The following is a 27,451-nucleotide window of genomic DNA, read 5'->3' as shown; positions in this document are numbered from 1 at the left end:
ACCTGTAGGACTTATGGTACATTTCCCATGAACTAAGTCATTTGCCTGAAAGCCATGGTCCTTAATGTTTTCACTTTGGCCTTGTGTTTGCAGATCAAAGAGGAAATCTAGCTTTGGGAAAGCTTCTTGATTTATCATTTTGATGGATTTCACATTTATTAAATACTTGTCCTTCTGAGCATATACCTGGCTCCTATGTAATTACCACCATTTGCATGCAATGCTAAAAATGTAAACAGCTATTTTGAAGTGGCATTTGATGCTACATGCGAATTGATTGGCGTTATGGCAAATTGCTCTGAGCAGTTCAGGCCAGAATCAGTGTGAGTGGTAGAGTTTCCCTGACACCTCTGGCAAGCTGATAACCTCATCTGAATAAGACCAACCTAAAGGAGTTAAAAGGTTGTGGGAAGGCAGCCAGTTGATGCCATGACATCAAACCCAACACCTTGATCCTTCAAGGTTGAAGTTGGGTGTCTCTTTCTCTCCCCGTTTCCTCCGACTTTTCTTCTAGCTATGCCATGGAGGTTGGGTGTATGCCTCTCTGTTCTAGTGTATATTTGTTGGGATTTGTTGAGTGTCTGGAGGCAGTTGAAGGATGGATGGCAGACACCTGTCGTGAAAGATCTACACTGGCTCCCAGTATGTTTCCAGGCACAATTCAAAGTGTTAGTGCTGACCTTTAAACCCTAAACGGCCTCAGCCCAGTATACCTGAAGGAGTGTCTCCACCCCCATCGTTCTGCCTGGACACTGAGGTCCAGTGCCGAGGGCCTTCTGGTGGTTCCCTCACTGTGAGAAGCAAAGCTACAGGGAACCAGGCAGAGGGCCTTCTCGGTAGTAGCACCCACCCTGTGGAATGCCCTCCCATCAGATGTCAAGGAAATAAACAACTACAGTGGTACCTCAGGTTACATATGCTTCAGGTTACAGACTCCACTGACCCAGAAATATTACCTCGGGTTAAGAACTTTGCTTCAGGATGAGAACAGAAATCGTGCAGCAGCAGTGCAGCGGCAGCAGGAGGCCCCAATAGCTAAAGTGGTGCTTCAGATTAAGAACAGTTTCAGGTTAAGAACAGACCTCCACAACAAATTAAGTTCTTAACCCGAGGTACCATTGTATCTGACTTTTAGAAGTTTTTAATGTTTGATGTTTTATCATGTTTAAATATTCTGTTGGGAGCCACCCAGAGTGCCTAGGGAAACCCAGCCAGATGGGGCGGGGTATAAAGAAATAATAATAATAATAATAATAATAATAATAATAATAATAATAATAATAATAATTATTATTATTATTATTATTATTATTATTATTATTATTATTATTTATTTTTATTTTCCAGGCATGTTTTCTCAATCATATGGACTTTGGGTGTCATCTTTAGATCTGTTTGACCCCCCCCCCCAGTTCTAATCCTTCAGTTTTAATGGCATTATATTGCTGTTAATGTCATTATTACTAAGGCAGCAGTGTGGTATGTTACTAAGCTAGAGTCCTGCAGGAACCACAGCTCTGATGTTAATGAATCTCCCCTTATGCCACAGATGTCCTGTGATAAGCTGAGGGTTTCACATCAGTGGGCTCCTTCCATTTTAACCAAAATGAAAAGAGAAGGGGGGAAGAATGAAGCCCTGATTGCAGTTTGATTGTGCAAAGTCCAAAAAGGAACACATACCACCTGAGAGCTGGAGAGGGAGAGGCATATATCCTTAACCCAGATTGCATTCGTCCTGCTTCCCTGCGTGCTTGCCCTGCATCTGATAATAAAAAGACAGCAATGAAAAATTGCAGGGAAATATTTGGAGTCACTATATTAGTAATGCATGCAGCGCCAAGAGCCCCGCTGATAAGAGCTAGAAATATCAAACAAGAGTAAAGATAAGGGCGAAACGAAAAACAAGTGCAACTTGAGGAATAGACGATGACTGTTTCTTATCATCTGAGTACTTTCTTTCTATGCAAAATGTATAAGAGGAGAGTGTGAGTGATGAATAGTACATGTAAAAATGCAATGCCTCCCATCTCCAAACCAAAAGGGGGGGAATGGGAGGAGGTCTGGTGGAATTTTAATCTTTCACTTTCCTAAAAGTTGTGAAGGATGGATTCCATGGTAGACCAATTAATGGCTAAACATGAATCTGGAAGCAGAAGAGATGAGAACGACAGTAGGACCAGCCCATAATATGGCTCACCCAAAAGCATCATGGGAACTTTAGTTTGTTAAGGGTGCTGAGAGTCATGAGGAGCCCCTCACAAAGCTCACAAAGCTACAATTCCCAGAATTCCCTTGGAAGAGGAATTGCTTGTTACACCCCTCTCAAAATTGTAGCTCTGTAGCATAACTATTATAAAGGGAAAGGATCCCTGACAATTAAGTCTAGTCGCAGACGACTCTGGGGTTGCGGTGCTCATCTCGCTTTACAGGCCAAGGTAGCTGGCATTTGTCCTCAGACAGTTTTTCCGGGTCATGCGGCCAGCATGACTAAGCCGCTTCTGGCGAACCAGAGCAGCGTATGGAAACACCGTTTACCTTCCCGCCGGAGTGGTACCTATTTATCTATTTGCACTTTTTGATGTGCTTTCGAACTGCTAAGTTGGCAGGAGCTGGGACCCAGCAACGGGAGCTCAGCCTGTTGCGGGGATTCGAACCGCTGACCTTCTGACCGGCAAGCCCAAGAGGCTCAGTAGTTTAGACCACAGTGCCACCCACGTCCCCATAACTATTATATCTGCATATTATTGGGGAAGGCCGTTTCTATTCTCATGTAATATCTGAACGGTGTTGGAACAAATTAATTAATGAGATAATGTTTTGTGCAACGTGTCGCAAAACTATTCCAATATAGTTATCCCTTTCCTATGATGTCATATTCATGGTTTTATTTTCTTTATTTGATGTACCTACAAAGGTTTTGTGGGCATGCGCTGGTACTTTCCTTCAAGACATAAAATTTGGTGAGTGTTGTCGTAACCGTTTACAGCTACACATAATCCTACATAATCAACACAATTTTAATGTAGCTCATTAAAACCCTCCACATTTGCAATTTGGACACAAGTGTTTCCCTCCTTCTCTTCCTCTTTTGTTTTTCCTGTTCTCTGATGTGCAGTAAAAATTTAAACATGACCAACGTATCTCTATCAATTGGTGAAGGACAAATCTGCCAGTTCTTCACTTTTCTGCATCAGTTTTCATTTTGATTGTTTTAAAAGACCCTGGTGAAAATCTGCCAGCATTTTCGTGCAGATTCCCCCTCATATACAGATCATTGGGCAGAATTTTTCCCTGATATACACACTTTTTCGCAAAGCAACTGCCCAGAATATGATTTTATTTTAATTTTTGTATATTATACACACTGCATTGCTATTCACAGTTTTCACTAATATCCACATTTCTGTGCACATTGGGTTTGGGAACTGCACCACAAAATTCAGAGCAGTGTGAATTCTAAAGGACAGCTTTAGTTTGTATATTGCAAAGTGTAAATCAGGTCGGCTCCTGTAAGAATCCAAATTGAACCACATGTATCCACCATCCTGGCTACAAATACACAGATACTATTTACATATTGAATGTGTGAAGCTGTCTTATACTTAGTGCAACCAGTCGTCCATCTAGTTCAGGGTTGTCTACATTGATCGTGGCTCTCCAGAGTGTTAGGCAGAAGAGTTTTCCCCACCATTACCTGCTACTGGCAGTTCTCTTGACTGAAGATGCTATGGGATTGGAACTTTGGACCTTATATATCCAAAGTACATGAACTCCCACTGAGCTGTGGGCAAATAACCACAGGTTACCTGATGGGGGTGGATGCATTCTCGTTTGTTGCTTGAAGCTCTAAATTCCTTCCATCTGGCTTCTAAATATCATCACTGAAAATTTCACACAAGGGAACAGAAATCCTACTTTCCACTGGGTGTTCTTTTATCAGATGATTGATGTACAGAGGCACAGTTTCTCAGATGCTCCTTGCAGTGTATCAGCTAATGACTCACTATTCTTGAACCATATTACCGCAAAAGTATAAAACGTCCCCAGATACAGCTGCTGCGGGCTAACTTCTAAACCAAGGCTGTCGTCAGCCTCATTACTACACATCTCATTCAAGTGTCTTCTCTTTCAAGCTAATCACTTTTCCCCCAAACACAGGTTCATGCTTCATCTCCTACCAAAGGTTCCCCCATATCCAACTGTTTCTGGACTCTCATTATTCTCATAAGGATTCTTTTAGCTGCAGTTTAGTGAATGCATAACCATGTTAGAGTCTCAGCGTGTGTGGTTGGTTGGTTTTGTGCATGCGCTCCCACATTTTGGGGAGCATGGGTGCTTTGCTTTAGAAAATGGGGACTAGATTATTAAATTTGTAATGAAGCAGAGGAAAACGTCTCGCACAAATTACCTAACAGTGTTTTAGTGCACAGTATTTGATAATTGCACTACAAAATAGTTTTCTCATTCCCCTTAGAGACCAAAACCAGGCACATAATATATGCTAATCAGTATTCCCCCTACTTAATGATAAACTTCTGAATTATATATACCTGGGAAAAGTATACATATTTTTGTTCTTTGGAATTGTTCAGTAGCATTAAATCAGAAAAGTAAAACATTGTTTATATGCCCCTGTGATTGAGTGACTTTTTAGTGCTTTCAAGTTATCCTTTCAAATCACACGCATCAAGAAATCAATTGCTCCCATTTTACAGATCAGAAATGAGAGCACAGCTTAACAGTGCGATCAAGGCTGTTACCCAAAGTAAAAGTGTAAATGACATAACTAGAAGTTTATAATTAGAAAACAGGAGTCACAAAAGTTACAAAAGTTGTCAGTTTAGAATAAATGTCCTCAACTATGGTGGGCATGTTGAGATGGTAATATCATGAAAAACCTTTTTTCAACATAAATCATGGTATTCAGTTTTACACTAAAATACAAATATAGAACAATCAGGGAGTTGTTTTTTCTTATTGACTAATGTACAAGTCAATAGTTCAAGGGATGAGAGTTCAAGGGATGGGAGGAACTCAGCTAGAGATGTAAGGAAGCATGGTTGTTTGGTTCCACCCTGTTTTTGTCACATGCAGCACTGTTTCTCTTATGTATTGAAGTTCTCACCCTGGCCAACAGGAGTATCGTGCATATAGTTTTCACTCAGGTCCACATCAGTTACTTTAGGCGGGAAGCCCTGGGTTGTTGTTGCTACAATGTTGACAGCCAGCTGCCTATAAAAGCAGGCCGGCTGAGCTGTTTGCGGTTCAGTTCTGTTCCAGCTTACAAATAAAGAGCTGCTTTGAAGAATCGCTGTGTCGCCTGATATGTTCACCCACAACTTAACAGTTTCTGTTCTGCTGCAGTTCACCTTCTGCCCAAAGCTACATGATTCGTCTTGCTATCTGCCATAGTGAAATAACAAAACTTAGATAATTCCACCCCATTCATTTGAAAGCAAAGAAAATTAAATGCAAACGGGTGGGCAAAACATACCGTAATCATTTGCGGAATGAAAGCAACAACAGTGAGCAACAACAAATCCAAATCCATCTAGGAAAATGGTGAAGCCTTGCCCCATCTGGTCCCAGTTTGTGTGACCATCTGAAACTGCAAGTGCTGTTGTTATGCTTCCCATAGGCATATGGTTGGCCACTGTGAGAACAGGATGTGGGACTAGATAAGCCATTGGCTTGATCCAGCACCTTGGGCTCCATGACAGAATAAAGGTAGAGTGTGTGTGTGTGTTTGAAATTTTGAGCTAAAAATGACTGGAAGGGAAAGGGTTGAGCAGCCTCTCTTTGCCAGCCCAGTCCTGACCGGTTTGGTTTTTTGGAATGCACAGTGAAAAGAAAAACGGAACTCAATGTAGTGATGTTGTTTGAGCTTAATACTCTGTTTATTCCCCCAAACCTTTCCAGTCTGACCTCATTGAAAATTCTGTGAAGAGCTACCACTGACTTTTAGAGTCTGGGAAGAAAATTTATTTGTCATGTTGCATTCCCTTGAATCATATATCTAGTTGTTTCTTTTATTATATAGTCATAAAACAGAGCTCCAACTCATGACAGCAGGATACAATTGCAGCTTTAACATTCATCCCAACCTCAGCATCCATTCAACATTTAATCAACTATACAAAAGCCATTTAATGCTTGGGATACTCTAGTGCTATAAATATTATCCTTTAAGTAATTACATAGTTTTACGTCCTGTAGCATATTTGGTAACACTTAAATGTAGTGTCTTCGACGCATGTAAATGAACATTTCATTTCAGTTGGATGATTTTTTTACTTCCACTTTTCTTTGCCTGTATACTAAGCAATCTTTTTGGATTTTCAGAATTAAAAAGTATACACCATTTGGGGAAGTTTAATTAGACAGATGTCCTCTTTACAAAATCTGGAAACATGAAGGGAGAAGGTTCTTGTGTTTGGGTTCTGCTGAAGGGTTTTCCCCGGTATCTGGGGGACCACAGTGAGAACAGGATACTGGACTGGATGGATCCAGATGCCCATGGGCAGGGGCAGAGAAAGGGGGTGCGGTGGGGGTGGTCCACGCTGGGTGTCACCACTGAGGGGGTGACAAAATGCTGGGCTGTACTCACTGCGAGGCCTGCAGCGTGCCTGAGCCACACGTCTCTCCTAGGAGTGACGTGGTGGCTTGCGTGCCCGCAGGCTCCATGCTGCCCCAAACAGTCTGCCTGCCACTTTAGGGCGGCTGAGGGGGAGGAGGCAGGCAAACTCCTTGGAGGCCCTGCAGAGCGTCCTGCCCCAGCTGCCCCCACCCCATGGGTGGTTGGCCCCACCCCCAGGCACAGGGCACGCTCACCGCCCAAGGCGTCCAATCGGCTTGCTCCACCGCTGCCCATGGGAAACCCACAAACAGGATGTGAGAACGAAAGCATAATCCCCTCCTGTGGATCCCAGAAACAGGGATTCAAAATGTGATGGCCTGGGAATCTGATTCAGAAGCTGAATCTGAGGAGTCCCAGCCTGCACAGGAGTCCCCGCCTCCAGGGCCGGCTGCGCTGGGGCAGGGGCTTGAATCTGAAGGGCCTGCACCTGTGCCGGGTCCTCAGGAGCAGACACCAGATGTATCCACTCTGGCTCCAGAGGTGATTGAGGACCCATTGCCTGCAGGTGTGCCTCTCCCAGCCCTGTCAGGGGAAGGTGAAGCTGCCCGTGGGTCCAGTAACCCTTCAGCCTCTCCTGAGCTACAGAGGCTCAGGGCAGAGAGGCAGAGGGAACCAAGTGCTCTCAGGAGGAGTGCTCGCCTTAAGGCCAGGAGAGGCGGGTCACCTGTGGGCCGGGACTGCCCCTGGCCTCAGAGGAGATAAAGGCCAGTCAGCCTAGTCCCAGGTTGCAGGAGCAACGACGTTGGAAACCTGTTTCTGCCAGCACCCAGACCTGTCTTTCCAGAGTTCCCGACCACACCCGGCTTCTTGCTTTGAACCCAGCTTCCCCCTTGGTGGACAGTCTCCAGACCCTCGGGCCAGGACCGGACTTTGACCACACCTCACGGTACCCCCCCCCCCGGGACCAGCACACAGAAACATGGAGGGACCTTCCCATTTTGCTACCTGAGGTGAAACAGAAATGGACACCTTCTGCCCTTGCACTATTGAAGTTCTCCCACTGCTGCCATGCCACACACACCCCACTGCCACCACAGGAATGCCTTGGCTTTCAACAAACATGAGAGGAGATGGAACGTTATGAAAAGCAGGGGAATGGCAAGGGAAGCAGCAACATGGTCTGCAGAAAAGCCCCAGCTCTTGCCAACCTCAGCAGGGGTTTATAGAATCATATAATAGTCAAGTTGGAAGGGGCCTATGGGTCATCTGGTCCAACCCCCTACAATGCAGGGATCTCAACTAAAGCATCTATGACAGATGGCCACCCAACCTCTGCTTAAAAACCTCCAAGGAAGGAGAGTCCACAACCTCCCGAGGGAGACTGTTCCTCTGCCAAACAGCTCTTACTGGCAGAAAGCTTTTCCTGACGTTTAGTCGGAATCTCCTTTCTTGTAACTTGAAGCCATTGGTTCAAGTCCTACCCTCCAGAACAGGAGAAAACAAGCCTGTTCCCTCTGTGACAGCCCTTGAGATATTTGAAGATGGCTTTCATATCTCCTCTCAGTCGCCTCTTTTCTAGGCTAAACATACCCAGCTCCTTCAACTGTTCCTCATAGGCTCCCTCCCCTCCAGACCCTTCATCATCTTGGTTGCCCTCCTCTGCATACATTCCAGCTTGTCAACATCCTTCTTAAATCATGGTACTCAGAACTGGACACAGTACTCCATGTCTGACAAAGTGTAGCTTATCTATTAAGTTGCAAATGGAGTATTGCCCTATCAATATCAACCCGCTCTCAGCCAGCCAATCTTCTTTCTTGCAAGCAGTCTAGGGGATGGCCCTGGCTGTTAGCTTCTTCTTCCTCCTCCTCCTCCTCTTCCTCCTCCTTTTAGAACTCAACGGGGATAAAAATGGGGACAAAATTAGAATTTGTTGTCTTTGTCTGCCATAGGCTCTAGGTTCATGCCTTCTGACTTGCCCATCCAACTCTCTCTCTCTCACTCACTCTCACTCTCACTCACACATACACAAACACACCTGTCATTCCAGGAATTGTGTAGAGGAGTCTGCTCGACACTTGTATAAAATCACTTTTGTCCAGTAAAGCAAGCCCTGGACCCACTGAAGTGGAGCAGAGACGTTATATCTACAATAACCCATTCTTTGTGCGGAGGGAAGAATACTGGAAAAGCCATATTTCTCTCTGCTCAGCAGGATGTTATTCAGGCTTGATGTTATTCAGGGAAACAGAAATCATAAATAAAATAAACAGGTCTGTGAAGCTTTCAACAAGCCCGATTTCACAACCATTAGCTTTGCCTGGCAGCTAGGACTCCTTCAGAAAGTGAAATATACACACAGCATTTGTTTCCTTTAATTCAGCACATGAATTTTCTATATGGAGCTATATTTGGATCTTAGCTTAGCTCCCAGTCCCTGGCCAATGCTCACTTAGTTGGCTGCTGATGCTCCCTCAGAATCTATATTTTTTATAATATTTTTTTATTGAGTTTAAGAAATACAGAAAAAAGAATAAAGGATAGATATAAGAAAATAGAATAGAAGAATAACAAATTTCCATGTTCTTTTTTCATCAAATCTAAAGGACTTCCCCGCATCCTCCAAACCCTGCATTCTCTGTAATATAAAACATCAGCAATTTGTTAACTTATTTCAAAGCTTATTGTATCTTCCATTTTATCATGTTCCCTAATTTCAAATATACTGTAACTCAATTCTTGTACGTTTTATATTAAACACAATAAAGTTGTTTCATTATTTTACCTCTAAATTCTTGTGTCTTAATTTCCATTTCATTAACTTACATTTGCTGAAGCTAGAGTTTCCTAAAAGGTGCATTTTTTTAACATTCATACAGCTTATAGTGTTTTTTCAAATAGTCCTTAAACTTTTTCCAGTCCTCCTCGATTGTTTCTTCTCCCAAGTCTCGGATTCTGCCAGTCATTTCAGCCAATTCCATGTAGTCCATCAACTGCGATTGCCATTCCTCCAGCGTGGGTAGATCTTGTGTCTTCCAATGCCTTGCAATCAAGATCCTAGCTGCCGTGGTAGCATACATAAAAAAAATTCTATCTTTCTTAAGTACTCTCTGGTCTACGATGCCCAAAAGAAAGGCCTCCGGTTTCTTAGGTAAGGTAAATCTAAGTACCTTTTTTAGTTCATTATGAATCATCTCCCAAAAGGCCTTCACTTTCGGGCAAGTCCACCAGAGATGAAAGAATGTCCCTTCCGCCTCTCTGCATTTCCAACATTTATTGTCAGACAGATGGTATATCTTAGCTAGCTTGACTGGGGTCATGTACCACCGGTATACCATTTTCATAATATTTTCCTTCAAGGCAGTGCATGCCGTGAATTTCAAACCGGTGTTCCATAACCTTTCCCAGTCTACAAACATAATGTTGTGCCCCACATCCTGCGCCCATTTTATCATGGCGGATTTGACTGTCTCATCCTGTGTATTCCACTTAAGCAGCAAGTTATACATTCTCGAAAGTAGTTTATTTTTTGGCTCTAACAATTCTGTCTCTAGTTTCGATTTTTCCACCTGGAATCCAACCTTTTTATCTATTTTAAAGACCTCCTGAATTTGCGCATAGTGCAACCAATCTCGCACCTTGGTTTTCAGTTTTTCCAAGCTCAGCAACCTCCAATTGTCTCCAATTTTTTCGATTATTTCCCAATATTTAGGCCAATGGGCCTCCATGTTAAGTCTCTTACGTGCCTTGGCCTCCACCCTCCCTCAGAATCTATAAAAGCAGTTGAGTTGCTGCCGTTTTAGAGCTATAAAGTAAAGGATTATTAAGCAGCCTTCCTCAGTCTGCTGCCATTCAGACCTTATTGCAACACAACTCCCATCAGCCCCAGCCAGCATGGCCAATGGTTAGGAACAGAGGTGTCACCTGGATTTTCTGAGCCCTATGCACAGTCTGTGGATTGGGCCCTCTGCTACACTTGAAAATGAAGACACAAGTTTTCATAACTTTTTCATCCACTTTATTTACTATATGCAAATTTATGCTCTCTTTTGCCAGTTGAAGAGCCAAAATAAAATCAGGGGCTACACACAAGTAATAAGATGTCTGGCAGACAGAATGTCAACAAGTACAGTTGTTGCCTGAATTGTACTTCCGTATCAGAAAAGGCTTCCTCTGTTGAATTTTTTCCTGCCACACAGCTTTTAAGGATACAAGACTGCTGCTGTCCCACAGTGCCAACCCTAAACCACTTAAGGAAGTCAAGTTAAGAGTAAAAGCAAAAGAAACATGTTAGAATAAAAACAACATCAAGAGAGATAATTGTTTAAAGAATAATAAATATTAAAAAATCACAAGTGTCTCCCCACCCTCCATATTCTGATTGTTACATTCCTCTCCTGATATTTTACATCGAAAGAGAAACACATTGTATTGTCAGTAAACTACACAGTGGATTCTTTATGTGTGTGTGTTTATTTTTAAAATTACTGTAGCAACACTGAAATAATAGATTTCCCAACAACAAACAACTTGTCCTAGTATTTGTACAGACTTTGTATCACATATCATTATGAAATTTCAGTGCCTGGAGTTTAGCTCTGGCACAGCAGGAGACTTGACTAAGCCTCTTTGCAAAGTTTTCACATTTTGCATTTGCTGGGGGTGCGAGTGTTTGCTTGTTGTGTAGAAATATTTGCAGAAAAACATTTGCACCTCATCTCTGGTGAACTTGCCACAGAAAGGGTACATTCTGGTTGCTAGTATGTAAACTGCAAAATGCTTTTGAATTATGGTGCTGGAGGAGACTCTTGAGAGTCCCATGGACTGCAAGAAGATCAAACCTCTCCATTCTTAAGGAAATCAGCCCTGAAGTGCTCACTGGAAGGACAGATCCTGAAGCTGAGACTCCAATACTTTGGCCACCTCATGAGAAGAGAAGACTCCCTGGAAAAGACCCTGATGTTGGGAAAGATGAAGGGCACAAGGAGAAGGGGACGACAGAGGACGAGATGGTCGGATAGTGTTCTCAAAGATACCAGCATGAGTTTGATCAAACTGCAGGAGGCAGTGGAAGAGAGGAGTGCCTGGCGTGCTCTGGTCCATGGGGTCACGAAGAGTCGGACACGACTAAACGACTAAACAACAACAAACTGCAAAAATGAGAGAGAAGCAGGAAACGGAGATCTTTAGGACTCCAGCAATTCCTTCCTATTGCCTGGTGTTTAAACAATACATTTGTCAATCACAGCTCTGACTTCACTCATTGGCTTTACACACTGAAAGTGGGTGGAACAGGAGCAGGCAGGCTGGTTTAGCTCTCTGAAATATGCAGGATTGGTTCATTAAAAAAAGAAGAAAATGAAAACTCAGTATGTGCTTGCTCTTGGCTAAATCAGTATTCACTGTCAGGAATTCTAATCATGGATGATGGGAGTTGTAGTCCAATGCCACTGGAGAGTGTGATGAAGGAGAATATGAAGACTGTCCGGCCAAAGTTTAGCACTTTCAATGTAGAATTAAGCAAAATGTTTACCTTTGATGGAATAGTAGCCTTAATTGTGTGAGAGATTTCCATCTTGGATTGATTTTCTTTTTCCCCAAGGGGGGGGGGACCTAAATGGGAGAAATTAGTCTGGCTGGAGAGAACTACTACTAGTGGAAATGCTACTATTTATAATTGAAATAGCACTTCTAATCTGCAGAGTGCTCCATATGTTCACTCTCACAACAATTCTAATACATTACTGCTACTATATCTCATTTATGTAGCACTTTTAATTAACAAAGTGCCCGCGACAGCCTTGTGATATAGGATGCCATTACTCTGATTTTATAGATAGGGGACCGAAGCTGAGAAATAGTACCTTCCCCAAAATCACCCGGGGATTCCAGGGATGACCATTCATAATCCAATTTGTTATTAGCATGGCTAATACATGGACTTTACTGTTGGAAGTTAGGAATGCCCATCAAGACTGGATGGGGTAGCCATGATAACTGCCCCCTATATTTATTACTTTGCTTCACATTTGCACAGGAGCCAATATAAATAAGAAGACATAGCATATGGTAAATACAGTGCTATTTTTCTAGAAAAAGAGCTGCTGAAACTCCAGCTCCCTGCAATTCAGAAATCTTTTTGCCCAGGGTGGGGCACAACCCAGAGATTAAGAGTCTTTTACCCTACCAACTGAACTTGGTTTTTTTCTTTTTTCTTTTTGTAAACCACTTTGAGGTTTTTCCTTAAAACCAAGTGGTAGATAAATGTTAATGAAATAAATATAATAACATAGAAAGGTCTCTCCCATCCCTTTAAGCAACCTGCTGGTTTTCCTGTAGCCTAAAGTGATTACTATTACAAATGGGTGTTGCATTTTTATGAAAGCTTTGGTGAGTATAGACTGTCATACACAATGACAAATATCAAAGTCCAGTGTAATATTCCATTGAATGATTTACGGGCTGGCTGAGTTTATTACCAACAACCATTCACTCCAAAAACCTGCTTAGCTATCAGCATGAAGCCTGTTTAATCAGGTTTGGACAAAGGTGTGAACAGGAAGAAAAGGGTGGTGATAAAGGAGCTAACTTCACACAACATGAATATAATCTTCCTGCTTTCTTTTGCAAACTGCATTGTGTCTCTTTCTCTCTTCCCATCCTAGCAGGCTTTCTTGTTTGGCACCAAGCGATAGCTTCTTGGCGTAATAATAATTGCAAATGTCCTTTGGAGGGAAAGTCATTTTTATTTAGTAAATAGAATGCATGAATAATGAAGAATACAAGAAAATTGTAAAATAATTAGCAAGTGGTTCAGAGGTGCTCATTTACAGCTGAGGAAATTAAATATGCAAATACATTATTATCACAGAGGTAGTTAACAGACAAATGAGTGAGAAAAAAAGAGACAGTGCCTTCTAATTCATCATTGTTTAAAAGACACCTGTGAGTTCTGTCTGAAAAATGACAACACTGAGAAATGCAGATGGTTGCATTTTGCCTTCTATCAGTCATTTTTTACACGCTAATTAGATTGACGAAGGGGGAGCAGAAAATCCCCCCTTTGTAAGATGATCCTTGTTGTTTAAGCACCACAGTGGATTCAGCCGAAGAAAGGGCTGGAAGCTGTTTTGTTGTTGTTCTTCCATTTTTTATTAATAAAATCCTTTGTAGACCCAAAGGGACTGCTTGAGACTCTGCTAAAAGATAAACAGTTGAACATGGTCAGTGAAGGGCTAATTTGAAGCCCCAATTCTAAGCTTCTTATTGTTGCCATCACATTTACAGATCTCTCAGAGACAGAGCTCTGGAACTGAAAGGACTCTTGTGGCCATCTTGGAGAAGGAGAAGGAGAAAGAGAAGGAGAAGAAGGAGGAGATGGAGAAGGAGAAGAAGGAGGAGAAGGAGGGAGAAGGAGAAGCTCTTTTGTAAAATGTTGAATGCAAAAAAAAAAGACTGTTGACTTATGAATGCTTAAAGGATCATTTGCAATTCAGACAACTGTGCTCTTTTAAAAATGAAAGGGAGGTGATGTGAGGTTACTGAGGGCACACAGTCACCAGGGATGAGGGAGAAATTTGATTCAACACACGTTAAAAAATGAACCTATCAAATTCACACAATGTGAGAATAGAAAAACAGTCATCTTTTGAAACTCATTCTCCAACCAAGGAATTTTCATAAAAATGCATACGGTGAGGGAAGGCGTGCGTGAAAATGTATTTATTAGTGTAAATGTACAAAAAAGGCATTATATTGGGAGAATTGTTTTGGGAGAATTTGGGTCTGTAGGCCTCAGAAGGTTATCTAGGAAGGAGTGTAACTGGAAAAGGTTCCATATAGGAGGTTAAAGTTTATAACTAGCAGTTTAAATGGGTTCTGCAAACAAATTAGCATCAGCAGGCCTAAGTTCATGATCCCTTGGTTATTTGGCCTGCAGAGCAAAGATTTTGAATTTGTATAGCAGCACTGCTGTTTAAATGTATTGGCCTAACATTTATTCACTAGCATAATGACGACATCATAAATCAATCCCACACATTCTACAGTAAAGTTATACAGTGGTACCTCAGGTTACATACGCTTCAGGTTACATACGCTTTAGGTTACAGACTCCACTAACCCAGAAATATTACCTCGGGTTAAGAACTTTGCTTCAGGATGAGAACAGAAATCGTGCTCCGGCGGTGCGGCGGCAGCGGGAGGACCCATTAGCTAAAGTGGTGCTTCAGGTTAAGTACAGTTTCAGGTTAAGAACGGACCTCCAGAACGAATTAAGTACTTAACCCGAGGTACCACTGTATTATATAAGAAGTTTTCATAATTTAGGTGGGAAGGAAAACAAAACTTGATGGAGGCCTATCTTGTTCTCCTATATTTACACAGCAAAAACTCTTCACAATAGCTCTATTCAGGCATGTGTTAGTCTTGACCCCTCCATGCTGGACTTCTTCAGACTTTAAGCTGAAAGGTCCAAAGGGAGATGGTAATTTCTGCTCACCTGCAAATGCAGAGAAGACGTGGTTTGTGGCTCAATGCAGCTGTGGTTCCTCCCCTGTGCAGCTGGAGGGGGGGTTGTTATGCTTTCCTCCATGGCTGCATGGAGTGCTGGGGGTTGCCCATTTGAATGGGCAAATGGCAAACAGCTGGGGGTGGAGGGGGCAGACCTGGCGGTTCTGCCACCTAGGTTCCCATTCAGGTCCGCCTAAATCTCAGGACCGCAATACCGCAAGGACCACCTCTCCATATGAACAGACACAGACTGTGAGATCATCATTTCAGGCCCTTCTTTATGTACCTTCTCCACAAGAGGTCCAGAGTATAGCAATATGAGAACAGGTCTTTTCTGCAATGGCTCCCCATTTGGGGAATGTTCTCCCCAGGGAGATTTGGCTGGTGTCTTCATTTAGGCATCAGGAGGGGGGTGGAATCCTCTTCAATGAGGCCTTTGGCTCTCTGAGGTATATAGATGTGTATATAGATGGTATATAGAGACTGTGTACATGTAACAACAACAACAACAACAACTGACCCCACCTGAGCTGCACAGCTCAGTTGGTGGATAAGGCATTGGGTCAGATCCTTAGCCTAGTGGGTTCCCCACTAAAGGGGTCAAGGAGGGATGTTTCTGTCCAGAAGTCCACACATCCAGTGCCTTCGTGAAAGCCTACTTAAACAATAAAGTTGTGTCCTGTGGGTTTTTTTTAAAATATATCTTCCTTGTCTTGCCCCATGTTGGCTGCGTGTTTCCTGTACTTGGGCCTACAAACATGTTTCGCTGAATATTATTCAGGATTGGGAATCCTGATCGTCCAGGGAAGGTTGTGACCGTGTTCAGAGCTTCGCACACAACATGGGGAAAGGCAGGAAGAGCAGAAGCAGTCCTTCCATGAATATAGTTCAAGAATGTCTGTATAGAGCTACAGCTGACTTTCAAGTTTAGTATACTTAAAAAGAAACTTTTTTTTTTAAGCAGAACCACCACCAAAGCCTGGGGTTCAAATATGAGCCCTCATATATATATATATTTATAAGCACTGAACTGAGTTCACAAATTTAGAAAGAAATAATAAGAAGGAGGAAAACATTTCCCAGAAAAAGCAATCCTCTTCCCTAGAAATTATTTTTGACATCAAGTTCAGTCTTTGCAGTAAAATGGGTTACTCCAATACAATGTAAACTGAATTACCACTTCAATTGCCAGTCACTGCATAAAGAAGTAATAGTTCAGAGGATGAAAATTACCAACCAATTTTCTTGATTATATATATTTATTATAGGCTGTGCAGTAAACACACCTGACATAGAATAAACCAGCTCTTTCATTCTAAGGGGGGGGGGGGAGATACATCATTTCCCCTAGGACACCGTAAACAGCTTCCCCCTAAACAAAGAACACATTTTACGACATTTCCTTGCTCTTTTTTCCCTTTACTTTGATAAAATAAAAAAGTACATAGCGGGGTGTCTCGTAACGAACCGTCTTCCAAAATTGCAAGAGGACATTCTATATGCCTACTGGCCATTTCAGTTAATGGGATTTTTATTAGTGTACACTCTCCAGTTATTTAAACCACAGGGGTCTTCACAGGTAGAGGTACAATTTGAAGAGATAGAAAACTGAAAGGAGCAATTTATTTTATTTTTTTCTTTAAAAAAATTAAACATATTGCATTTGTATTCATGAATTTAAAATGCATTTCTATTAACATTTTTCAAGTGAGTGAGATGAAATATTCACTTCTAAGGGAGCTGAGGGAGGGATAGGGGGGAATCAAGAAATTGTTGTGAGATGTCCTTAAGTACACAAAACTAAAGTCATAAAAACACAAGAGCCTGCTGGATCAGACCAGTGTTCTCACAGTAGCCAACCAAATGCCCATGGGAAGCCCACAAACAGAACATGGGCACAATGGCACTCTCCTCTCCTGTGGTTTTCGGCAACTGATATTCAGAAACATCACTGCAGCCCAATGGATCTGTAGATTAATGGTGCCAAATATGTATCTGTATTCTGGCTCTATGTCCTGGTTGTCCCTAATCTCTATGCTTCACCTATGTGCCTGATATTTCTCTCATTGCTTTTTTTCTGTCCTGGATATCTAGAACTTTGTCTACCAGAGTGACTTGAGCCCTAGTCCTTGCTTCATGTTACCCTGAGATGTCATTCTGCAAGGACTATAGGAGAGATGCTGCAGAAGTTGATAATTACCTGGACTGAATATGAATCTGTCATGCTCATAAAACTTAGAAGTATTACCAATCAATCATAATTTGTTTGCTCCAGAAGTTCCTCTCTGGCTAGGAATGAAAAATGAGATTCCTCACCAGGCTGCATTGTAGATACATAAGCAGAAAAACCCTTTAAATGTGGACCCCTTACTCTTGTGAAACTATTGTGAACTAAAAGGATAGCTGCTATAGGTGCATCTATAGAAGGTATTTACTTGTATCCCTTACTCCCAATGGAACTTCCTGTTTATGAATGACATGCCCGGAACATCTGATCAAACAGTCTTTTGTTTGGTGAATACCGTCTCTGTACCTTGAGATACAGAATGTACAAGTATATTCCTGAGGTAAGCCTAGTAGATAGACAGCATCTTAAAAAGCAGAGACATCACCTTGCTAACAAAGGTCCGTAAAGTTAAAGCTATAGTTTTCCCAGTAGTGATGTACGGAAGTGAGAGCTGGACCATAAAGAAGGCTGATTACCGAAGAATTGATGCTTTTGAATTATGGTGCTGGAGGAGACTCTTGAGAATCCCATGGACTGCAAGAAGATCAAACCTATCCATTCTGAAGGAAATCAGCCCTGAGTGCTCACTGGAAGGACAGATCCTGAAGCTGAGACTCCAATACTTTGGCCACCTCATGAGAAGAGAAGACTCCCTGGAAAAGACCCTGATGTTGGGAAGGGGACAACAGAGGATGAGATGGTTGGACAGTGTTCTCAAAGCTACCAGCATGAGTTTGACCAAACTGCGGGAGGCAGTGGAAGACAGAAGTGCCTGGCATGCTCTGGTCCATGGGGTCATGAAGAGTCGGACACAACTAAATGATTAACAACAACAACAACAAAAGCCTAGTAGAAAATCTGATAGGAAATATAGCAGTGGATGGATGGATGGATGGATGGATGGATGGATGGATGGATGGATGGATTTTGTATATCTTTCTTCATCTGAAGATTATAGGGTAGTTCACAAAACAAAATATAAAATGGGAACACTAAATACATAACAAAAAAACCAAAAACAAACCAGCAACCCCCTCCCACAAATCCCACAGCATTCTGGTCATTTGGGATGGGGTGGGGCTGAGAATTGTATGGCAAAATTTGGAGAAGTACAAAATGTGAAAGAAAGCTACATTCCAACCATTATATAAGTCTGGTCCACTTAAAAATGCTGCGCAAACAAAATTCTCCCCCTCCTTGGAGGCTCTGATATGTTCTTTGCTTTGAGCATTGTCCCTGGGATTAGCTCTGGCCTTTGACTTTGGGGCTGAGTCCCACCAGCTGACTCATGACACAGAGCTCCTGTCGATTCCTAATGTATGTGAGCACTGTGAATGATTATTATTCATAAACTAATGCTCTTCAAGAATATACTATTACAGGACATGAAATTTGTCATGGGCTGCTAGGGAAGAGGAGCAATTCTCTTATTATGTTTGTTATCTATGAATTAGCAATTATTTTTGTTCATGACTTATGCTTGGCATACTTCACATCCATGCCAATGGAGAGCAGGGCAGGCCTAAAGACATATCCTTGATTATCTGAAGAATTCCATATGGAAGACATTTAAGTCTTCCAGAGTTATGCAGTTGACACTTTAGTAAGCTTAATTTGCAAGACGTGTGCTTAATAAGGTCAGGTAAAGGTCAGGCAATGATGTTCTCATTAACATCAACAAGCCACCTCTCTCATTTTTGAAACCATTTTCTTGGGGGTTTATTTTTTGCCAATGATTTCCTTCTTGAGACTTAACAGGAAAATCAAGTCCCTTGATCCACCTTTTAGCCTGCAGATCTAATCTCTCTAGCCCTAATCTGCATTTACGGGGTCAAGTTTAGTAAAAAGTCATGAAAATATAAGCATGATAAGAAACAGACTGGGAATGGGGGAATATATACAGCATAAATTCTTCACACAGAAACTAACATTCTCTCAGATGCATTTTTTTTTTACTTATTCACTGTATTCTAGTGTATTTCTAGTACCAGAATCTGGTTACAATTTTCATTTTCTATTAGGATGGAAAGTTCTTCTCCATAAAATGGATGGGTGGTATCCAACATTAGTCATAATCAGGGTAAACCCATTAAAATCAATGGATGTAGGCAATTTCAATCCAATGAGATCAGGAGGGACAGAGGCGATGTATCATCTTGTTCTTCTCCTCTCAATTCTATGCTTAATTATAGAGTTTAAACTTTGTGGTTTAAACATTAGTCCCACCTCCAAAATTGATTCAGGGGCAGATCTGGGTTGGGTGTTCCTTGAGTCAATCCAGATTGGATTGCAGGGATGGGCAGGGCTGTGCAGAACCCTAACCAAGGTGCAGCTTTCCATGTCACATCTAGTGGAAATGAGAGCTGGATCATGGTTAGGGCTGTGCCCAGCCCTGCCCAGCCCTGCAACACAATATGGGTGTAAATGCCTGCCTGGTTGCTTTCCATTTTGATTGGCTTGCTTAGGAGTCTTGGACCATGCAAAAGTCAATGTCAGAGACTTAGGGAACATGGCAGTTCTTCAACTTCCAAAAAAGGGACTAAATTTTAAGGTAATAATTTCTGCTGCTGAAGCTACGCTAAGACTTTCAGATACCAGAAAACGTAGTTATTATCCAAGTACAAAATTTGTCTAGGTTGTCCCTGCTTCCTGTTAATACCTCGTTTCTTTCAAATATGCCAGAAGCTATAGACGAAAATTTTAGCTTCTCATCCAAAGAAAACTCAGATTCTGCCAGGAAATAGATGTGATTATGAATAGTTGAGGGATCGGGAATTAAATTTAGTTGAACGTTTGTTACAAGGGAGAACACTACACTGAATAGCAGAGTGTTAAAATCATATAGAATGCAATCTTTGGTATTAAATATTCTGATTTACAATATTGCACTAAGGTGTACTGTGTGTGTGTATTGGAATCAATCAGTGAAAACTTCACATAGAGATTCTAATTGGATTCAGGTGGAGCAAGACTAATGCCTTATTTTGGCAGGCTGGAGATCTCCCCCCCCCCCCCTGAAAAATAGCCAAGTTCCTTTTCCTGCTTGTGTTTTCAGCAAGGCTACCCAAAACATGGGCACTGATACATTTAAACAAATCAAGAGAAGCTAGGCAGTTATTCTCACAAAGGCACTTCCAGCTGAGCTAGACTCAAAATGAGGTTCACATTCCACATCCGCTGGCTCCTCTTCCATAGTATTTCTCCTTCCCCTAGCCAAAAAGACCTTAAAGAAAGGTGAAGAGGTACCAGGTGATAAGAGGGCTCTCTTCCAGTGGAGAAGCCCCCAAAGGACTCTCATTCCCTGCCTGTATGTGTAGTTAGCTCTCCACCACCTGCTACCAACATCCTCTTTGCACAAGGTAAGGCTCTTTTGTTTTGTTTTTTTGGCTTGGGAAAGGTGCGGAGGGAGCTGGCAGGGAAAGGGGAAGTGTGGCAAACAAAAACAAAAAAAATCAATTTTCAAGCATTCCTATTGAATTTTCAAAAATACCCTTGAGGTTTTCCAGGCATCTGACAGAAACACTCAAAAAGCCCAACTGATTGTCAAGGCGAGTCTGAGTGGTACTGCATGTACTGCATGTACCTAATTCCCACACGCATGTGCATCACTATATATTTTTCAAAAAATTAGTTATATTTTATTCAAATCTCTTTTCACAAAGGCCCACAAAGAGGCTCACAAATAAATGATAATACAATATCATAAAACATAGCAACAATTATTTTTTATTTTCCAAATTCCCAGAAATTGATACAGTAATACTTTTTGGGTTGGACTAAATGTTTTTTTCGGGGGGGGGCAGTTCCCTCAAATATGTGACTTTAAAGCTTCAAGATGGGACTTTTTTTTTTTTTTTTGCAGAAAAGGGGTAATCTCAAATGGTCAGGTCAGTTTCTTTGCTAAGCAAAAGAGCTCAGCCAGGTCTGTGAAGCTTATGCTTTGTTACGTAAGCTTGAGTCAAAATGTTGAGATAGAAATTAAATAGCTGGGAGCATTTCTTTCAGCCTCCACTGGTGGAAGGTGATGTCATGGTTGAAGAAGGAAAAAGCAGGCAGTCTTGGGACTAGAATGGGGCAAGACAAAGGCCTAACCTGCTATGAGAATCCAAAGCTATGGCTTCTGGGGCCCCTACCCCTAGAAACCTAACAGTGGAACAGGTTGGTCACTCCACTGTTGGAATGTTAATGCTGTGAACATTATGGTTTATGTTCAGCTTTTATATGTGTGTAAAATATTTCATGATAATTCACCAGCGTTTCAGTGAAAATGTCTCCTTATACACACATTTTTATGCAGTTTTGCCTGATACACACATTTTTGCAAGCAGTCTTCCCTGATACAGTGCCTTTATGTATGATATTCTGCTGATATCCATTTTTTATGAAGACTTTATCCTCATATATATGCATTTTCGTGCACATTGCTTGGCTGGAGAACTGCACTGTTCAATTATGAGAAGTGTGGATTTGAGAGTTTTGGTTTGTATACCATTTCAAAAAGTGCAAATTAGGTCAATATGGGTGGGTGTGTTTTTTAAACTTTTCATAAATGTTAATTACATTTTTTTTTATTCATGTGCTTGCAGTCCTGGGCTCCTTTGTGAGGAAGAGTGGGGTGTAAATTTGATAAATATATATACTGGCAGCCATCCAGAGCTTTGTGGTGTTCTGTTTGCACAAATGGAACTCCCTGTCCTTATTAAAACCACTGTGCCTCCACCACAGCTTCTGGATGATGGGATTTGTTGATAAAAATTCGTGTTGATTGCATGCATCCATACAATGGAGAAATACGATTTTGTTTCCGAAAGTTAAAATGTGCCTTGAAAAGGGACTGAGAGGAACAGAGCATAATGCACAGGGTGAAACCAGGAGCATTTATAGGATATATTGGAATGTCTGTGTGTTTTTCAACAGCCTTGCTAATGTTCTACAAGTAAGCATAACTAGTGCAGTAATTAAATTTAAATGCACTTTCCCCCAAATAAATGCAAAGGGATCTGTGTAGTTTGGGAGAAGGGGATTGCATTAGAAATGGATTCACACCAGGAAAAAAAACAAGGTCCTGGATGGTTTGTAGAGGGAACCAATATAATACGGTGATGCTGCACTAGCCATAATCACCTGGAAAGGAAGGCTGATCAAAGCGAGCAGGAAGAGATAATGGATATTAAATTAGGTATAAGTAGCGTGGCTTTTGCTGCAAATTTGCTTTATAATATAATTCTTGGGAACATTACATCACACCGTGAAACAAAGGAGCTCTCTGTGGCTACAACAAAGTTGCACCCAGGTGTCACCTTTCCATTGTGACAGGAACACTTCAGCAACTGCAAGACAAAATCAGCTGGAGAAAAACTAGCAAATCTGGCTTCCTCTGATTTCAAAAGTGTGATGTGGGGTTCTTTAATGAGGCTGTGCCATAAAAGAAAGTCAGAAAATAATGATGAGGAAAAGTTGAATAAAGGGGGGGGGGTGCGCTCACACAAGGGATGGGGAAGAAATTAAAATCTGTTCACTTTCAAATGTGAACTTACCTAATTCACTCTTTGCAAAACAATGCGCAAACTTAAACACAGTCTTCCTTCAACATTTGCGCTTATTCAGATGTTGCAATGTAGTTCTTCAGTCAAGAAATGTGTGCAAAAATACATACATTAAGGCTAATGTTGTTGTTTTTTAATGGGTTACTCAAGGGCACGCAGTACCAGCACCCTTTTTCTAGAAGAAAAGTACTGATTAAAAATGTGGCACTTACTGCAACAACTTCATGGTTAATACCGACACCTGTTGTTGTTTTTAGAAGAAAAGCACTGATTAGGGAAAAACATAAACATGTGTATTAATGGAAAAACATACAAAAACCACATTATATTTGGGTAAATTGCTGTGGGGGGAAAGTTAGATTAGCACTTCATAGAAATGGCATAGAAATCTATATGGGGGGGAGAGGGGCGGAATTAGCACTTCATTTTCACAAAGACTATCTGGTTTTTTAAAAAAATAAAAAATCACAAACTGATGTGGAAATGTGGTTTCCTGTATTTTCCAAGGGGAAAACGAGAACATGAAACTGACATCTTCACCCACCTCTAGGTGTGTGTATGGAAAATTATGGAGAGAAGGGAACTCTTCCTGAGAGGTTTGTAATGAACTTCAAAATGTCACAACTGGGGCTGATAGATGTGAGTACAACAACATCTGGACAGCTGTAGGTTCCCAAACCACTGATATACAGGAATCCTTGTGTGCTTTAAAAGGCTGGTTCAGGCCAAGCAGCCATTATTCCAATCTTGCTGCATTTGGCTGAACTGGAACCAACCTAGGTCAACCAGTCAAGAGAATGGAGGTGGTGCAAGCTCAGCTTAGCACCATCTTATGTTGCTCCCTGAGGCAGATCAAGCAGAGATGGGTTGCAACAGGCATGAACAGAGGCTTCCATAATGACCAGCCCTTAGGGATAACTTTAGTTGCAACGAGGAAGTAACAGAGCTACAGAGCAAAGATTCATATCGCTTGCAATTTACAAGCTTCAAGTAAAAATTAGGTGAAAACTAACCCATATCTATAAATTTGTGTGGATGCCATTAGAATCAAAACCAAGGTGTATTTGGCAAGTAAAGGTTTATGGTTTTTTGAGGGGGAGATAAAAAGAACTTCAACCATTACTCATTAAGTCAAATGGATGACCTAAAAAAAGAAAGGGGGGGAATCCCACTCGATTCCTGTTTCAGATTAGCAGAATGCTTGTTTTGATCAATTTGGCTTTTCTCATTAGCTGATTAAAGATAAAGATTATGAAAATTGACTGCATGTTGTATATGCCTGGTTATCACTACGGCAAAAGTTTGGGATAGTGTGTTCATTTTTTAAGTTTAAGTAAAATTAAGTTACATGAAATTTTAGTTTTCTTAGTTTGTTTGATGAATTAAAAATAATGCCTTTTATGACTGAGTATGAGTATGTATTCATTAAATGTTTGCCTTTGAAAAAGCAATTCCCTGGGAACACACTCCAGTGAAGTGTACTGCACATGCTTATAGACTATGTTAAGACCTGTAAAAATTTAGCAACTAGCAGCTTATGCCCAGTCTACTTGTTGGATCACTGTACCCAACTTTGATCTGTGAAGCTGGCCACAGATACCACATAATGCTCATTCTGCACTTAGAAGAAATTGACTGTTTAATGAGACAGCATCTATGCTTTGTCATCAGATAGGCATCCTCACTGTACTCTTTCCTGTACTGGATTAAAATATTTAGGCAAGCTTACCTTGACATGTAGATGTTGAGATTAAAACACGCGTCTTTTTAGCTATTGTGAATTTTAATTATCTTTTGAAGATATAATAATTGTTTTTAACAATATTTTATTGATAATGTTAATATGGTTGTTTTTTTCTTTTAGTAAAATTCATAGAGATTTTATTACAGTCAAGTGGTATATGCATTTTACTAAATTAAAAATAAAAGTTTGCAACTGATTTATTTATTTATTTATAAACAAAAAATATTGGTTTTTAAACAAACATAAATACAGTTACCATTAAACATCTCGTTGGGCCTACCATTGTTATCTAATGTAGTACTGAGAGTTCATGCATCTTTTTTTGTTTTTTCAAAAGACAATAAATGAAGATTATTTCATCTAAAGACAGACATGTTTTGGATTTAACATGTGAGTAAAATGGAAGAGCGGTGATATTCCAAATTATGCAAGCATATAGTAGCTTTTCTACTATAAATTAGAGTACAGTTTCTTAGCTAAAATAAATTTGAGGCAATTAACCCAGTTAGCAAATCACAAAAGGCAATTAACACCAAAGACTTGATGACATGCTTTATTGAAAAGTCAGCAAGATATTTTACTTCTCATTTCTCTTGCATAGTTTGATTTGTTCAGTCTCAGGTTAGACCGCAGTGAACCTGGGCAAGATGGAGGCACACTGGATGAGTAGATCCCATGTCTGAGAAATTGGTCAATTGCCTACTCTGCATGGAGTTGCGTTCCCCTTTCTGAAGGAGCAGGTTTACAGTTTGAGAATGCTTCTGAATCTAGCCCTGTCACTAGATGTTCAGGTAGTCACAGTGGCTAGAAGTTAACCACAACTGTGGCTGGTTTGACAACTATGATCATTCCTGGACCGGGAGAAAACCTTGCTACAGTACTTCATGTGTTAGTTACTTCAAGACTGGATCACAGTGGTATCTCAGGTTACATACGCTTCAGGTTACATAAGCTTCAGGTAACAGACTCCGCTAACCCAGAAATAGTACCTCGGGTTAAGAGAACACAAATCCTGCTCCGGTGGCGCAGTGGCAGCAGGAGGCCCCATTAGCTAAAGTGGTGCTTCAGGTTAACAACAGTTTCAGGTTAAAAACAGACCTCCGGAACAAATTAAGTACTTAACCCGAGGTACCACTGTCATGCAATGCACTCTCTATGGGGCTTCCCTTAAGCTTGATCTGGAAGCTGCTCTTAATGTTAGTGAGATGGTAGCTGAGTGCTTGGTAAGCTGGCAAGAGCATCACTAGGGCAAGGAGGCAATGATTCATTACTCATAGGATTTCTTCTCCAAAAAGAAGAACTCTGATTCAAGAATTGAATCAGAGTATGTCCAGGCAAATAAGTGAAGTAAAAAAAATAAGTCAGCTTAATATTGGAATGGGAATATCGATAACATGACTAGATTCCAAATTTTCAGTTTATCATTATGATTATTAATAAGGGGATTCCATGCCCTTCACAAGCAGGTCTCAGGGTGAGTTACAACAATTTATAATTCAAAAAGAAAAAGAAGAAAAAAGATTACAGTCGCAGGAATAGAGTAGGTTCTGAAAACACATATCTCAGATGTCAAAGGTATGGGGGGGGTATGAATCCCTGTAACCCATGTATGTGGGGTAAATAATAAAATAACTGGCTGGGTGGATGGATGGATTTTAAAGCAGGGTTTTGCACAGACTCTCTAGCAAAAGAGAGCCCCCTGGAGCAGAGTTTAAGCTCACAAAGTCAAGCAGCACAGTGAAGTATTAGGGATGTAGGCTGTTAAAGCTTTTGCATATCCTGTTTAGTCCAAAGCGCTCCCTTTTTCAATGAAAAGACCACACACTGTTAGGTAAGTTTAAAATGATTTACTTACAAAATGTTCTGAAGGTGACATTCATGCATTTATCCAAGCAGCAGCAAGGAGAACACAGGCAGAATACTATTGGGTAGAAAATACAGAATGATAGTTTCAATGTCTTCCTTGGCCAGTTACATAGTACCTTCTAGGGTTTCCATATTCCCAAAAGTGAAAATCAGGACAAAGTTGTTAAGCTTTTTTGCCATACATCTGGGTTTTCATAGACATTTTACCGATTCAGAGAAAATCTGCCCAGATGCCATTTTATTGCCCAATACCTGTATGTGTCCATGAAAACCAGGACGTATTGCAGCCCTAACTTTCTCCCACATCAGAGAAGAGGGGGCATGATCTAGCTGAGTCTAGGAATATAACTCTGTGCTTTTAACCCTTTCATGCACTATCACTCATGCATGTTTGACTGCAATTTCCCACAAAAGGCCAGGGTAAAAAGACACATCTTTCTGATCCTTTGTACAGCTGAAACTGTTCAACCATACTGTAGTGTTTCCAGAGTGATACAGTAGCTGTGACAATATTAACTTCCTTGTGTCAACACTACCTGGTAGAAGTACAAATGCTATATACAGCCTTGGTGCTGGATACAAACCAGACCACTATTCAATGAGGATAGGAGACTTCACTATTTGCACTGGTCATTCCTGCTACAGTCTTCTGGTGACATCCAGCATAGGATGTGGAGAAGGATGTTCTATATTGAATGGTGAAAGAGGAATATGAGTTTCAAGAGTTGTTGATATTTTATTTGGAAGTTAGATCCCAATTATTCTACTCTGGTAGAATCCCCATTTGGGGATTCAAGGTGTATTGTGAATTCTCTTCATTTTGTTCCCTTGATGATTTCCTTGAACTTTTTCTTAAGGCTGGAAGAATTATGTAAACTGTATTTTTATTTTATTTTTACAAATCACAATATGAGGAATATGAAATTTTGTCTGTGCCTCATCTGCCGAAATATGTCTCAAAACTCCTAATTCCTTAAAGT

The sequence above is a fragment of the Podarcis gaigeae genome (assembly GCF_964106915.1).
Source record: "Podarcis gaigeae genome assembly, chromosome: 12".
Taxonomy (NCBI): domain Eukaryota; kingdom Metazoa; phylum Chordata; class Lepidosauria; order Squamata; family Lacertidae; genus Podarcis; species Podarcis gaigeae.
Note: the sequence above shows the minus strand (reverse complement) of the source record.